The 17,411-nt window shown below is 48.4% G+C and overlaps 1 pseudogene; it reads right to left on the bottom strand.

Moving 5' to 3' along the window:
- Window positions 1–15,482: 15,482 nt before the first annotated feature.
- On the bottom strand, window positions 15,483–16,275 carry LOC138246936 (gamma-soluble NSF attachment protein pseudogene; annotated as a pseudogene).
- Between the last annotated feature and the right edge of the window lie 1,136 nt (window positions 16,276–17,411).

Here is a 17,411-nt window from a genome sequence, read left to right as displayed (position 1 = left end):
TTCATTGACCTATAGTTGGAAAGATTAAACCCCAAATGTCGCACCTGTAGCAAGCCACCATGATACACTTAGCACTGAATACTTTAAGCATGGTCTCCACATGTGTGTGGACTATGCGCCTACACAAGACATTGACCCCACTAATTGCTGATTTGCTGATTTGAACCTAATGTATTTTTCTTAAGCAAGGGTTGCTAGGTGAGCTTGGAGTTCAATAGAATCCCTTGGTACAAAAAATGATCAGCCCTAGAGATGGGCTGACCTTTTATCAAAAAGCTTCTAGTGATAGTGTTTCGGGGGCCTACCACCATTAAATGGAACTTAACGTAATTTGTGGTACGATCCAGCCCATCCATAAAAAGTACAAAAAGGTCTAGAAGGGACTGAAGACCTGTGGCCCTGCATGACATTAAAACGGTGCTGCGTGTATCTAAGAGAACAGGCAGATGACAACCACCCATGCTCAGAACATCAACCCCTTGGTCCAATAAGACCTCTTCCAGACCTTTGATACAAAGAGTGAAGAGAAAAAAGAGGCCAGGATACACCTCTGGTGCACCCCTTTCTTCAAATTGAAGGACTGGGTACATTCCCCATTCACTCCATATCTTACAGAAGCAGTTAGTTCCTCATGAAGACTGCACAAGAAAAAGATCAGGACCAGTTCAACACCCATTTACCTCAGCACAGCCCAGAGATTAGCTCTGTTAACTGTCAAAGCCCGAGCCTAGGCCCATAAAGGCCAAGTAAACCACCCTCTCTTTGCCCTTGTGCACTTTGCGATCCACATAGACAAGTTTAGGGTCTAATGCACAGTACCCTGCCCTGTCCTGAACCCATATTATGCTTCTGACAAAATATTCCTTTCTTTAGCCCAGGTGCTGAGGCGATCCAACAAGACTCTCCCTAGCACCTCAACCTCACTGGCCACCAAGGAAATGGGACGGTAATAGGCGGGGTCAGCCCTATTCCCCTTCTTGAAGATCGGGGCAATGATCTATTGTTTCCAGCTAGGGAGGAGTTACCCCATTAAATGGGCCACATTAAAATGCTGGGTCAATATAGGTGCTCAGATTTAAACAGGTCCCTGGCATACCATCAAGGCCCAGAGCCAAGCCATCTGGGAGGGACATGATAACTTTCCAAACTTCCTCCCACCGGAAACAAAGACCAATTGCCTTCTGATCTTCAGGCAACAGGACCTTACTGGACTCAAGGTTGTAAATGGCCCTGAAATGATCTAGTCAAGCTTGGGAGGTAATAATCAGGGCCTGCATGGTCACTTGGGAGAAGAGGGGGTGATTCAGCACCCTCCAAAACTCTGCACTGTCCCGTAGAGCGCAAGCCCCCAACAACTTGTCCTTTAGCTCCCTCCCTATAGCCTCTTCTTCCTCCCTGTCTAATGTGCCTTCTTCCTCTCTAAGCATGCCCCCACGATAGCTGGCCCTCCTCACTTCCTCCAGACTGCGGGGCTCCTGTCCAGGGAGGCCTTGAGTGCTCTATGGGCCTGAGAGCAGGCACTATCAAGCCACCTACAGGGCATTGGGGATAGTGAGGGCAGTCTTAATGCTCTCTGCAGTATTGGAGAAAGCCTTCAAGATGCTAGAGACAGAGGTCCATTCATCCAAACAAATGCAAAAATCCATGTATCAAGAGGATAGGAGGGAGTGAATAAAATCAGCCGGAACCACCTTTGCCCATTTGAGTCTTCTCCACTGGGCTAGGGGTATAACCAATTCCTGAAATAAGCCATTGAGCCCACGAGAGTATGTGATCACTTGAAAATAGCAAGGAGAGGGTTGTGGTCGCTCGGAGCATGCTATGCTACGTTGAAGTCAATTAAGGTGGGAGGGGATGGCTGGAGACACAAACGATGCATAGCCGGTATACCATGTCTCTTGCAAGCATATAATGTCCGAGGGACACATGAGGTCATCCCACTCCTCATCCACTAATCTTCCTCTGATTCCCGAAATATTCCAACTCAAGACCTTAAGTTGCTCAGGGGTAATCTAAGAGCCTGAGCAGACGAAGCTGCAGTCTCCTGAACAACAGAAAGCCCTCTCCTTCCAAACCGCAGCTCGCTGGGCAAGATGGGATGTTTATAGATATAGCCCTAAGGGAATGGGGAGGTATTCCCATTTGGGACACACCCCTGCATAGATCTCCCTAAAATATCTCCCGCCCACCAGGTGTTGGAGAAGTTAATTACAATACAGTCACCTAAAAAATTTCACAAGTGAGTGTCCTATCCAGCCCAATCTCCGGACCATGATTATTTTATTACAGAGAAAATGGTCTATCTTGATCTCATTAGAGAGCCAGTGCAGGACTTTATTTTCAAATTGTGGGTAGCACTCCATAGCCTCTTTTTTGAGTGGAGGAACATTGACCATGAGTAAGACATAAGGAGTGGGAGCAGGGGGAGGTTGAATGGTGACTCACTGTGGTTAGACCCCACAGGGGGGATTGTGGGTTCCGAAGCACCCCTCCCTCTAATTGAGTAGGTCCGTGAAAGATCATGTTCATGAGCGCATGGCATAGTGCATGGCACAGTGCCAAGAGAAGGGGCAGGATGGGTCGGGCAGAGGAACAGAAGTAAGCATTTTTTACAGTGGAACCAGTGTGATTATGTCCTCAGCCCCCACTTACCACGTAGGAGAGGCAGGGGTCGAGGTCAGTAAGTTAAGCCGACCAGGAGGCAATAGGCACAACACCCTGCTCAAGTGAGAACTCCCCACGACTCCCCAGAACTACTATGAGTATCCAGGGATGAGCGGATTGTGGCCACGGAGTCACTCAAATGACTCGTGAGGTCTTCCATCTTCCGCATGCGAGTGACTAGGGTATTGAATGCCCTTGAAATTAACCCTTCTAGTTTCACAAAAATTACAATGGGGGCCTAAATCGGTCACAGGCAGATTTTCTGGGTGTCTGCACACCCACACTGAATAAGACATTTTTCTTCATGGGGACGGCCGCACGTCTCCTGCGCTTACACCTCGGGCTGACAACAGGACGGGACAGGGCGATGTCCCCCTTGGGGTCTTCTAGTGTGGCACCCCCACTCAACGGTGAAGAAAAAACTACCTGTGCCTCTTCCCACTCACCCCCCACCCCTTGTGGACAGGCTGCAGATAGGTCACAGGACACACAGGGCACCGCAGACACCTCTTGGAGGCTAGTGACACCCGACAAGGGAAGGGCAACACCATCCCTGGACAAGATTAACCTTCTTTCCGTCAACTCAGTCTCTTTGGAAACCACTGTCACCGCCAGTGTCAAGAACCCCTCGAGTGTGGGAGGGGACATTGAGTTAGATCCAGTTGTTTTCCTTTTCCCCATCCCTTAAATCACAAATGATGTAAAATACAAGATGAATAAATAAACTAGGACGGACAATATTGAACTAGGATACTGTTCCTGTTTCTGTTCCTCCTCGCCCGCCCTGAATTCCAACAATTTGGTTCAACACAGAGAGCAGGAAGCTGTCAAAAGAGCTTAACAGGGGCAAACAGAGCTGAGCACGGGTAAGGAAGGAAAACTGGTACAATCCTCCTGAGTGGTCAGGGTAATCACAGGCATCTCTGGTGACACGTCCTGATGATCACTGGACAGATCAACTAAACGGTAATCAAACTCAATATTTGTAATGTTAAGGGCACCCAGGCAAGACCGCAGAAAAAAGTAACAATAAGGTTGTAGCTGGTTGACGTCAGCTACGGCTCCTGAATCCGAGTGGCGCTACTCGCGCGGCCGCGAGATCGGCATCACTCGTTCCCATGACGACCGAGACCCCGGTGTCAGCGACGTAACCCCGGATTTCTGGGTCCGGGTGGCTGGAAAAAAGGAAGACGGACAACCGCAGGTGTCGAGGGAGTCGGACGCGGCTATTTTGCAGATGGCAAAACCCACGGAGAGGGCGAGCGAGGACGAGGAGGAGTCCAAGAGGAGCGCAGGAACCGCAGACGGCTCGAGAACCAAGGGAGGCACGGAGAACCCAGAACCGAGTGAAGAGACACTGAATAGCTGCCACGTCCATGGAGGGGTGTGGCTCAAAAAGGTACGGTCCTTGCTGAGGGACAGCAAGTTCTTAAACCGGGATAAGAGTGAAAGGAGGGGAGAGGGTAGGGACGGGGAGAGGGGCTGGAGAGGGGAGCAGCTGGGAAGAGGGTAGGGAGGTGAGGAGACAAGAAAGGACTGCACTATATTAACAGGTCTATTGTGAACTACAGACCTCATAGGAAAACACCTTAAGTTTGACTATCTCTGGCCAGACACCTAGGGTGACTGTCATCACGACCTACCATTCAAACCTATTCACATACGCACCCGGGATATTTCTATCTCTCTCTCTCTCTCTCTCCTTCTCAACTGTCATCTATACGCTCCCTAGAAATACTTATCCTGACTTACCTTCCCTTTTCGTTCCTTTCCGGTACGTCGGGAGACACGTCAAATCAAATCAAATCAAATCATTAACATTTATAAAGCGCGCTACTCACCCGTGCAGGTCTCAAGGCACTAGGGGAAAGAGGAGGTTACTGCTACTCGAAAAGCCAGGTCTTTAGGAGTCTCCGGAAAGCGGAGTGGTCCTGGGTGGTCCTGAGGCTGGTGGGGAGGGAGTTCCAGGTCCTGGCCGTCAGGAAGGAGAAAGATCTCCCACCCGCCGTGGAGCGGCGGATGCGAGGGACGGAAGCGAGTGCGAGGCCAGAGGAATGGAGGAGGCGGGTGGGGACGTAGAAGCTGAGGCGTCGGTTGAGGTATTCCGGTCCCTTGTCGTGGAGGGCTTTGTGTGCGTGGGTGAGAAGTCGAAAGGTGATCCTTTTGCTGACTGGGAGCCAATGCAGGTGTCTCAGGTGTGCGGAGATGTGGCTGTTGCGGAGTACGTCGAGGATGAGGCGGGCCGAGGCGTTTTGAATGCGTTGCAGTCGATTTTGGAGTTTGCTGTGGTCCCAGCGTAGAGGGTGATGCTGTAGTCCAGGCGGCTCGTGACGAGGGCGTGGGTCACGGTTTTTCTAGTGTCGGCGGGGAGCCAGTGGAAGATCTTGCGGAGGGTGAGGAAGCAGGCGGAGGACACGGCGTTGACTTGCTTGGTCATGGTGAGAAGAGGGTCCAAGATGAAGCCGAGGTTGCGGGCGTGGTCTGCGGGGGCCGGTGCGGTGCCGAGGGCCGTGGGCCACCAGAAGTCGTCCCAGGCAGACGGGGTGTTGCCGAGGATGAGGACTTCCGTTTTTTCAGAGTTCAGCTTTAGGCGGCTGAGCCTCATCCAATCTGCGACGTCCTTCATACCCTCTTGTAGGTTGGTCTTGGCGCTGGCGGGGTCCTTGATGAGGGAGAGTATAAGTTGGGCGTCGTCGGCGTAGGAGGTGATGATGATGTCGTGCTTGCGTACGATGTTGGCGAGGGGGCTCATGTAGACATTGAAGAGTGTCGGGCTGAGTGATGAGCCTTGAGGTACGCCGCGGATGATCTCGGTGGGTACTGAGCGAAACGGAGGGAGGTAAACTCTTTGGGAACGGTTTGAGAGGAAGGAGGCGATCCAGTCCAGGGCCTGGCCTTGGATCCCGGTGGAGCGGAGGCGGGTGATTAGGGTGCGGTGATAGACGGTGTCGAAGGCAGCCGAAAGGTCGAGGAGAATGAGGGCGACTGTTTCACCGTTGTCCATCAGGGTTCTGATGTCGTCTGTGACTGAGATGAGGGCGGTTTCCGTGCTGTGGTTGGTTCGGAATCCGGTTTGTGAAGGGCCGAGCAGGTTGTTGTTTTCCAGGAAGGTAGTCAGCTGTTTGTTGACGGTCTTCTCAATTACCTTGGCTGGGAAAGGCAGGAGAGAGATGGGGCGGAAGTTTTTCAGGTCGCTCGGGTCAGCCGTAGGTTTCTTTAGTAGGGCGTTGACTTCGGCTTGTTTCCAGCATTCGGGGAAGGTAGCAGAAGAAAAAGAAGAGTTGATGACGGCCTGGAGGTGCGGGGCGATGATGTCGTCGGCTTTGTTAAAGATGAAGTGAGGGCAGGGGTCCGAAGGGGCGCCGGAGTGGATAGAGTTCATGGTGGATTTGGTTTCTTCAGTGTTGATGTGGGTCCAGTTGTTGAGGGTGACGGTCGGGGTGCGGGTTCGGTGGTGTTTGGTTGGGTCTGGTGTCTGAAGCTGTCGTGGAGGTCGCTGATCTTGCAGTGGAAGAAGGTGGCGAGGGATTCGCACAAATCCTGTGAGGGCGTGACGGCGTTGGCGTTGGGGTTGGAGAACTCCTTGACGATGCTGAAGAGTTCTCTGCTGTTGTGGCTGTTTTTGTCCAGTCTGTCGGTGAAAAAGTTCCTTTTAGCAGCGCGGATCATGTGGTGGTGTTCGCGGGTAGCGTTCTTGAGGGCGGTCATGTTGTCAGCGGTGTGGTCAGAGAACCAGAGAGGTTTTTTGGTGTTGGTCTGTCGATGCGTGCGTTTGAGGGGAGCAAGGTTGTCTGCGCAGTTGGAGATCCAGTTTGTGAGGCTGAGGGCTGCGTCGTTGGGGTCGGTGGTGAGGGTGGGTTGGTTGGCGGCGAGTGCGGAGAAGAGTTGCTCTTCGGGGATCTTGTTCCACTGTCGACGAGGGATGGGTTGAGTGCGGAGGTGGCGGGTCTCGCGTCGGAATGTGAAGTGGACACAGCTGTGGTCGGTCCAGTGTAGAGCGGAGGTGTGGCTGAAGAAGATGTGTTTGCTGGCGGAGAAGATAGGGTCGAGCGTGTGTCCGGCGATGTGGGTGGCGGTGTTCACCAGTTGTTTGAGGCCGAGGTCAGAGGATCTCCGCCAGTCAAACAGGGAGCTGTGGAAGAGACCAAGAGAGAGTTCGGACTAAGAGGACACCGATACACTGTGACAATTATAAGAATATCTAAAATAAATACACCCTATCACTTACCTGAGTCTCAGAGTCCTTTCTATCACCTACCCACTGTCACAATGGTGTCAGAAGTGGGACTTTAAACAAAGGTGATACGAAGGAGACCAGGAACTATGGGGGAAAAGCCTACCCTGGAAGACATGATCCAGCAACTAGCTGAGGGGTAAAGGCACCTCCAGCTAGTATGGGAGGCACACCAGAGGGAGGCCAAGGAAGACCAGGAAGCCTTACAGAGTGCACTAAAGAGCCAAGCCACCATCATGGCTAATAACCAATTAGTACACGAGACTGCCCTACAGAAGTTGACGAATACCATAGCGGCGAGTAAGGTACACCCCAATGTCCCTAGTTCGGTCCTCCAGAAATTCCAGGACGGAGAGGATCCAGATGCGTTCTTCACAAACTTCGAACGAGTGCCTTCCTCTGCCCAATGGCCTGAAGAACATTGGGGACAGTACATTGCACCGCTTCTAACGGGCATCCTACAAACAGCCTACCAAGCCGCTAACCCGGGAGGCACGACACCTAATAAAGACAATAAAAGAAGTATCCTAGAGAGGGTGGGCCACGATTCCGAATATTATAGATTGAGATTCCGGAAGATCAAGTGGGGACAGGCTGAGGACCCCCGGACCTTCTATTTTAAAGTCAAGGACCTCGGGTTAAAATGGTTAGGGCCCCTAGGAACGGAGAGGGAGGATGTAATTAAGGCGGTTATACTGGAACCATATCTGGAATCCCTTCCCCCCTCCACCAGGAGTTGGATAAGACAACACCCTGATATGAACACAGACACGGCAATAGATTTGGCCTGTGCCTACCATCGATCAGTCGATTTTAAAAATCCCAGTCCTAAAACACCAAGCAAACTACCTATGATACCCTATAAATCCTTCCCCTGAAAATTCCCAGAAGAGTCAGGGCAAGGCCGCAGCGGAGATGTCCCTCCCATGCAACAACCTCAATGTTACAGCTGTGGGGAATGGGGCCACATAGCCAGATTATGCCCAAGAAAAGGAGAGAGAGGGGAACCAATGGAAATTGGGGTCACCCGAGGAAGGGTCTTGTGCACAGGGAAGGGTGCTCCCAAATATAAACAAACCATTAAAATAAATGGACGGGCTGTCTTAGCTCTTATAGACTCCGGTTGTAGTCAATCAGTGGTACAAGCTGAAATATTAAATACCTCCGACACACATACAAACCAATGGGTATCCATCTGTTGCATCCACGGTGACAAGAACAATTACCCTTTGGCAATAGTACGAGTCGGGTGGGAAGAGAACCAGGACCTATTACCAGTGGGAGTCATGGACCGACTAGTGGAAGAGTGTATTCTGGGCACGGACTATCTAAGGTTTCCCGAACTGTTAGAAAAGGTTAAAACCCAAACATTGACTACTGACTGGTGGACAGAAGCACCCTTTTAGAGCACCCCTATCGAAAACAAGCCATATCGCCTCAAACTGATGAGACGGGAAAAGAGACAAGCAAAACAAAGATATCTGACCTCTGGACAAGGGAACGTCACAGAAAAATTAGTAGCCAATCTCACCACATCCCCACCATCCTTTAGGGCGAGTCAACGAGAAGACCCAACCCTACGTCATGCGTGGAGGACAGCAAAATCCGAATCCACAAATGAGGTGGGTCCCTACTTTCTTATCCAAAATAACCTCCTATATAGGGTCCTAAAATTCAACAACGTAGAAAAGAAACAATTAGTAGTTCCTGAACCGTATCGCCTACAGGTTCTCTTCTTAGCACATAACCAACCGGGGGGCCACTATGGAAGAGAAAAGACCGAGGAATACCTATTAAGACGATTTTATTGGCCCGGGATCTATGGCCAACTCAGAAAATATTGTTCACAATGCCCTCAGTGCCAACTGATCAATCCCGAACCCCACAGGAAAGCCCCACTACAACCCTTTCCTATTATCGATGTGCCCTTCTCCCGAGTCGGTATGGATCTGATAGGCCCCCTTTTACCCTCCACCAAGGGATACACTTATATATTGGTATTAGTTGATTATGCTACGAGGTATCCCGAAGCCATTCCCCTCTCCGGCATGACTACAAAAACAGTGGCCCAAGCGATGATCACATTCTTTGCAAGAGTAGGATTTCCTCAGGAAATCCTAACGGATCAGGGAACACCTTTTATGTCCGGTTTAATGAGTCACATCTGTAAGATCCTCGGAATAAAACAATTAAAAACCTCGGTTTATCACCCACAAATGGATGGCCTAGTCCAACGCTATAACCGTACCATCGAAACATTACTCAGGAAGACGGTATCCGAAACAGGGAGGGATTGGGACCAGAAACTTCCTCTAGTACTCTATGCTATAAGGACCCACGAGCAGGCTTCCACCGGACACAGCCCGTTTGAGCTGGTCTTTGGAAGACAACCCCACAATCTCTTAGATATGGCCGCAGAACTCTGGGAAGAAGAAGGCGGGGAGGAGAGGCCTCTGCTAGAATATGTACACAAATTAAAAACCCAGCTCCAATCCGTGTGGGAAGATGTCCGTAAGCACTTAGAAAAAGCCCAAATCAGTCAAAAGACATACTATGATCAAGGAGCCAGAACTTGCTCCTTCCAGTCAGACAACAGGGTCCTAATATTAAGGTCCTGCTCTGATAACATACTGTTAGCATGGTGGCAAGGTCCCTATACCATCTTAAAACCCGTATCCCCAGTCACTTACCTGATTGAGCTCTCCAAACACCCCAAAAGAACCCAGATATATCATGTCAACTTACTAAAGAAATGGGAAGAACCTAATGAGAACCCTTCAAGGGAGGCTACAGGATTTTTAGTAACTCCTGAGGCCCCCCTAGGAATAGAGTTATTTCCCACTAGTCAACAGGAGCTAGAAGAAATGCCACCCATTAGTCCAAACCTTACAGAAGGCCAGAGGACCCAACTTATAGGTTTAGTAAAGTCATATCAAACGTTCTCTTCCGGAATCCCCGGAAGAACCAAAATCGTGCAACATCACATTAGGACCCCTGAAGGACAAACAATAAGACTAATACCTTACCGTATACCTGAGGCCCGCAGACACCTCATTGAAGAGGAAGTACAAAAGATGCTTAAATTACACGTTATAGAACCCTCCACTAGCCCATGGTGCTCCTCAGTAGTTATAGTAGCAAAACCAGACAGATCTATCAGTTTTTGCATTGACTTCCGCAGACTAAACGAAATATCGCTATTTGATACCTATCCCATACCCCGAGTGGACGATTTACTAGAGAAATTGGGAAAAGCACAATATATGTCAACCCTAGACCTCACAAAGGGATATTGGCAAATTCCCCTAGCACCCGCAGATAAGGAGAAAACGGCCTTTGCCACTCAATCTGGGCTCTATCACTTTACAGTCCTTCCCTTCAGCCTCCATGGGGCCCCTGCTACAATCCAACGATTAATGGACCATTTATTAAAACCATTTCAGTCATTTTCCGCAGCTTATTTAGATGATATTGTCATATTCAGTAATACCTGGGACGAACACCTGAACCACCTACATACCATCTTTCGTACCCTGCTACAAGCAGGTCTCACCGCCAACCCTAAGAAATGCAATCTCGGGAACAATAAAATTGCATACCTGGGGTATTTTATTGGAGAGGGGCAACCACGACCCCAGAAAAATAAGGTGGAGGCCATATTACAAGTGCCCACTCCCACTACTAAAAAAGGGCTAAATTCCTTTTTAGGTCTTGTAGGGTATTATCGTCGTTTTATTCCCCAGTATTCCACATTAGCCACTCCCCTCACTGATCTCCTTAAGAAACAATACCCGTCGAAGTTACCTCCCTTCTCCCCACTACAGTTAAATAGCTTCCATCTACTCAAAACAGCGTTTACTTCCGAACCAGTTTTGCAGTGTCCTGATTTTTCTCAGCCCTTCCATCTCTATACGGATGCTTCCGATGTGGGTCTTGGGGCAGTCCTCGCACAACCAAGAAAGTCGGGTCTTGACCTCCCTATTGTTTATATCAGTAGGAAGCTGCTGCCACGTGAGTGTCATTACCCCATTATCGAACGAGAGTGCTTAGCCATTAAGTGGGCTGTGGATAGCCTGATATATTACCTCTTGGGTCGCCCTTTTGTGCTTTTCACCGACCATGCCCCTTTGACTTGGTTAGCTTCCCATAAGGACTCCAACTCCCGGGTTTTGCGCTGGTTTATGGAATTCCAACCTTTTTCCTTCCAGGTCCGGCACATTCCGGGCTCTCAGAAAGGCCCGCCGACTTTCTGTCCCGGTTTCCTGATCCTGCGGTACTGTATCAGTCCCGATCTTGGGATGGGGTGTGTAGCCGGTTGACGTCAGCTACGGCTCCTAAATCCGAGTGGCGCTACTCGCGCGGCCGCGAGATCAGCATCACTCGTTCCCATGACGACAGAGACCCCGGCGTCAGCGACATAACCCCGGATTTCTGGGTCCGGTGGCTGGAAAAAGGGAAGACGGACAACCGCAGGTGTCGAGGGAGTCGGACGCGGCTATTTTGCAGACAGCAAAACCCACGGAGAGGGCGAGCGAGGACAAGGAGGAGTCCAAGAGGAGCGCAGGAACTGCAGACGGCTCGAGAACCACGGGAGGCACGGAGAACCCGGAACCGAGTGAAGAGACGCTGAATAGCCGCCACATCCCTGGAGGGGCGTGGCTCAACAAGGTACGGTCCTTCTGAGGGACAGCAAGTTCTTAAACCGGGATAAGATTGAAAGGAGGGGACAGCGTAGGGACGGTGGGAGAGGGGCTGGGGAGGGGAGCAGCTGGGAAGAGGGTAGGGAGGTGAGGAGACAAGAAAGGACTGCACTATATTAACAGGTCTATTGTGAACTACATACCTCATAGGAAAACACCTTAAGTTTGACTATCTCTGGCCAGACACCTAGGGTGACTGTCATCACGACCTACCATTCAAACCTATTCACATACGCACCCGGGATATTTCTATCTCTCTCTCTCTCTCTCTCTCTCTCTCTCTCGCTCTCTCCTTCTCAACTGGCATCTATACGCTCCCTAAAAATACTTATTCTGACTTACTTTCCCTTTTCGTTCCTTTCCGGTACATCGGGAGACACGTCAGAGGATCTCTGCCAGTCAAACAGGGAGCTGTGGAAGAGACCAAGAGAGAGTTCGGACTAAGAGGACACCGATACACTGTGACAATTATAAGAATATCTAAAATAAATACATCCTATCACTTACCTGAGTCTCAGAGTCCTTTCTATCACCTACCCACTGTCACAAAGGTGTACTATAATGCTTTAGATATTGCTAATTTTCGACTCATTCCAAACTGTGCATATAAGATGGCAATCCTATTTGAGGTTTAAATAAAAGAATGTTTTAGAAAATTTGGGATTTATGGCTTTCACGCTTTGGAATTGGTTGGGAGAAGTACACGGAAAATGATCAGTTGACAGTCAGTATCTTTATTTCACTATGATTCCACAGCATAAAAGTATAAGTCAACAATAATACAAAGAGGTGCGTGTGTGGAGAGTTCCGCTCGCTGAGTTAATGGAGTTTTTGGAACTCCATGCTCCTCTTGGAGCACAGAGTTATCCAAAAACACCAGCAGAGGAGAGCTCACCCAGTGCGCACTGCGGCCCAGTTATGGGCTCCAAAACGCAAGCGCAGTCAGTCTGCCCTTGCACTGTGCAGCCCATGACTGGGGCTGCAGGGTGCACTGCAGACCAGAGGGATGCAGCTGCTTGGACTCAGCGTCGACGGACGACGAGGAGAGGAGGACCCCCTCGAAGACCCAGGTAAGTCCTCGTCTCTTCTTTCTTTTGTTGTTTGTGCACTCTGATGCACAAGCAAGGACTGAAATAGCAGCTTTTGCTGCCTACGACCCTGAACTGTGTTCAGGCCAGGGCCATAGGCAGTGAAAGCTGCTGTTTCAGGCCTCTTTTGCACAGGCCTGTCCCTTGTGCACTGCACACGGGACAGGCCGGTCAACAACAGGCCTGGCAGCTTTTGCTGCCTACGGGCCTGGCCTGAACTCAGGCCAAGGTCATAGGCAGCTAAAGAAAGCTGCAGTTTTAGGCCTCTTTTGCACCGGCCTCTTCCGTGTGCAGTGCACATGGGACAGGCTGGTGCACAAGAGGCCTGAAACCACAGCTTTCACTTCCTACGACCCTCCTGAATGCACCTGATCTCTGAAGTGCTAAGCAGGGTTGAGCCTGGCTGACCTGGCTTAACGCTTCCAGGATTGGGTGCATTCAGGATTCCGCGGGTCACGGACCTTCGCCTCTGTGGAATTCCACAGAGTTTTTTTCAACTACGTGGAATTCCGCAGAGTCTGACTCGTGAACTCCACCCAGGCATAAATACAAACGAGAAAAGACACTCAAATACAAATTTCATCTACCATTCTCCATATCGAACAACATGAAATCTAGTCCTATATTAAACTGGCTTTAGGCTCTTGAAGGAGTTTAGCAGCTCAGTCTCAAAGCACCCCAAACCATGAAAACGTTTTTAAAACGTCTTTTAAAATCATTCAATATTGCATCAAGCTGGTGCAGGATAATGTATTTTCGACTTTCCACGATGTCAGAAAAGACATAGAAATAAAGTACAAATGCACATTAAACATGTCTGACTATTCAGATACTGATACACAGACTTTAATAATATATAAAACATTTAAAAAACTCATTAAAATTTCCGATAATCTTACACAGATTATTGCACAAATGTTATTTCCCCTATGTGAGAAAGAGTAATAGATTGCATAAAGTGTGGATGCTTTCTGAAGTGCCATGCCTTAAGAGAGAACAATAACAATGCCCACCTTGCTAATGGTTCTTCAAGACATGGCTCACTTCTTAACCGTAACGATCCCATATGAAAGATTTTACCGCATGGCACGCCAAAGGGCCATCCAGTGTTTGTAAAAAAGAGAGAGCAGATCTGCACTGTCTAAAATTATATTTTTTTTAAGAAGGGGTACCAAGATTTATTCTTAGGGACCCCACACAGTGAACAGAAAAACTTAATATGCAGATAAGACCAAGCAGCAGTTCCATTGCACAGGCAAGGGCCTATCCCCTCCAGAGAATAACATTTTTCAGGGTACCTTAGCCTTAATGGTAAGTAATTAAAGTGAAACCTCGTTAGAATGAAGCGATGTTGATAGTTCTGTATGGATAAAAGATAAGGTTGCAAACCTGTATACGAGGAGTTTGAGTTAAAGAAGACAACTGTGGCCTTATTTTTGTTAGATGACACCGTTTTGGCCATAGCATTAGCTATAAATAGCTGCTTCACCTTTATCTTACTACGTGACATGCATGAGTTTGACGAGACAAATAAGCCAGGGAGCCCTATTTCCTCCAGTGTCATTTGAACATAGGAAGTCCAAGGAATTTCCAGGAGTGAGTGTGATTTTAGACAATCCTCAAGCACCCACTGATTTAAGAGAGAAGATTCTGTTGTCCAAATTGGGCGCCATAATAGCAGGGGGGCAACTTAATTTTATCCGTAAGATAAGGTGTACCTAACTCATAATGGCACACAGTATTAGTCCAGATACGCGGAACTGTTAAAAGATTTTTTTAGGAAAGCATACTCAACACACTGTCATTCATGGGGGTTCACCACCCTTCAAATAGTTGCCCTGTGTATGACTGTTGACACAGATTTTGCAGCATAAATGGTCAACAGCTCGTACACTGGTTTCATGTCTAACTTCTTGCTGAAGTTTGACATCGCATAGATGGTTCTTTCAAACATAGCCGTTCTGTTAGCCACCATTGGGTTCCAAGAATACTTATTACCAAAGAGGACACCCAAATATGAGATGCCTATAGCCTCAGCTACCGTACGCTTGTTAGAACAGAAGACCGGACACTTCTTTGGCCTTTTACCGCAAATCAGGGTAAAGGTTTTGCTTTCATTGACCTGTAAGTCTAGCTCCTTCATGAAAGTCTTATAATCCTCGATCGGACCTTGCAGTGCTCGCCCCTTCCTGGCCACAAGCATGGCATTATCCACATAGAGGTGTATGGGAAGGGGCTGGGTACTGATGTATGGAACTAGCGGAGCACTTTTTTTTCACAACAAATGCCTGGTTCTAGGCCAGACGACCTGCACTCAACCGACTGAGGGACAAAGTCCCATCCCAGGCAAGCAATACTAAAGTCCATAGTGCGGGCAAAGTATCACCAAGCAACAACAGTTCAAAAACAGTTCAAAAGTGCCAAGTTCCACTTGAGAAATGTAATAAAACAGTAAAATGGCAGTAGTGATGGCACTTACCCCCCCCCCTTTTTGCTGAAGTCGCCACCTCTACCCACACTAAACTACAAAGGCTGACGCTCAATGGCTGATGGCTAATGGTTGAGGTTGAAGCTTTTTGTAGAACAATAACAGTTTGATATCACTCACAGCACCCGAAGCGCCACCCTATTGCCCTGTCATGCACCCATACTCGCCTGCCTCTAAGGGCAAGCCAGATACAGTGTCAGCGGGCTCCAGCTTCAGCTGCTCCACCTGCTATCTCTTGGGGTGTCACCGGAGACGACTTCTTAATTTTGCCTCCTGGAACCATCAAGCTTAGTGCAAGCATACCATAATCATTGTCCATGCATTTGAAAGTGCTGAATGCAGGCATTAAACACCTGATCATGGTCTTGCTGGTCGTACCCTTCCAGAAGATTCTCCAGGGCCTCAGTCCTCCTTTCCATTACATTCTTGTAGGCTGTAGGATCCTCTAATGCACTTCTCTGCAGCTACATAGTCATTCTTGTGAAGGTGAACTAAAACTTGAGCAATTGTTTTCTTAAAGCATGTTGGGCATTTTTTTATTACTTTATTCATGTTGTTTCCTTCTGAAGGGAAACTGCAGCTTCATCTAACCTGCGTGCTCTTACTAGGATTCTTGAAGATTTATCCAGCAGTTCTACCACTTGTCGTAAGTGATCTTCATTTTCAAATACAGATGCAGCCCTTTGATACAGTTGAACAGCATTTTCCAAGTTCACATTTTCTATTAGCTTTCCTGCCCATTCCAGGGCCATAGCTTCAATATCAAACTCAAATTTCCAAGTACATCAAGCTTGCCTTCTCTACCAACTGCACTGCTTCTGAAAGTCGCTGCATTACTTTTAACATCATTCCAGCTTGCTCATGAGCGTTTGCAGCGTGGATAGATATTTGTTTTTTTTTCATAACATTCCACTTCCTTCAGATAAGCATCCTTTGCTTGGTGAAACTGCTTCGCATTCTTAAAAGCAACTGCTGCTTCCAAGTACTCAGAAGCAGCGCCATCACACTTTGGCTTCCACTTTATTTTTTTAAAACCCTGTTTTTAGGCATTTCTCTGCTTTGGAGATGCTCCAGGGCCTCGTTCATCTTCTGAGCCACCATGACAGATACTCGATTCAGTCACAGAGACTGACCGTGGAAGAACAGCCAAGAGATGCACCAAACACACAGCTGACAGCACCAGGGACTGGATCACCAGTTCAGCCCTCTTACCGGCTCTCCGCGTCACTCCACAATGCGCCACCAAAACTGAAAACAAACTTGAAATTACATGATTTGGCAAAATTTTGGTAGTTTTGCACAATGCATAATGCCAGAAATTACAACAGATTATACTAGTGTGTCAGAAATGTTGTCCAGGACTAAATAAACCTGCGGCAAACAGGAGTGGCTTGCAGCAAGCTCATGGTCAGAAGAAGCGCCCCTGCAAACTTGGAACTTTACAACTAATTACTTGGCTGTTGGGACACACTATAGCCCTTGCAGTGTAACTGAGGTGGGACCTCCAAAACATGGAGAGATGTTCATGGTTGGATGGGTCAGCTTTTGGGGAAACATAGACAATCCATGACTAGGTCATCAATAGTATATTTGGAATAAGAAGGAGGACTTTCAGAAAGTTGCATGTCACTGTGGAGAACTATGGAGCTTCAACAGCTCTTCCATTTCACTCTTGGTGGAAGACCCAAAGGAACTCCTCTTTATTCTCTCTTGGTGTACATTGGAAAAGAGCTCCGCTCTCAACAAAGTCATACTTCGAATCAAGAAAGGTAGCCACTCCTCTCTTGGGTATTGGCAACACTCCTTGCTTATGGCAAGGATCCTCCAGGCAGTACAAAGACATCTTTTTCATGGGTTAATTGCGTCTGGTATTGACTCATGGGAGGTCAGACAATCCTCATGTCTCTCTTGCAATTCTAACTTGTTCTGTGTGAAGACTTCCTCGGAGATCAGTTCAAGATTTTAGTAGGAAACACCTTATGATGCTTTCATTGTCTCTGCTTTCAGGATGAGGCAGACATCCCATAATTTCATCAAGAATTGTGAATTCTTTGGAAAGTGTTTCAGCCAGTTATGTACTTGTTGCTGGGCTTCAGTCCTCTTCTGCCAAAGTTAATCGTAGGGGATTGTCACTTAGCATATTTTCCTTGTTCAGATGTTAGTAGTGGCCGCTTCCGTGGTACATCATTGTAAATGGGATATTTCCTTGCAGGCTACAAGCTGACCAGCCCAGTCTC

Source organism: Pleurodeles waltl, chromosome 7 (assembly GCF_031143425.1).
Source record: "Pleurodeles waltl isolate 20211129_DDA chromosome 7, aPleWal1.hap1.20221129, whole genome shotgun sequence".
NCBI classification, from domain to species: Eukaryota; Metazoa; Chordata; class Amphibia; order Caudata; family Salamandridae; genus Pleurodeles; species Pleurodeles waltl.
The sequence above is the reverse complement of the archived record's forward strand: the minus strand, read 5'-3'. Positions and strand labels throughout refer to the sequence as shown.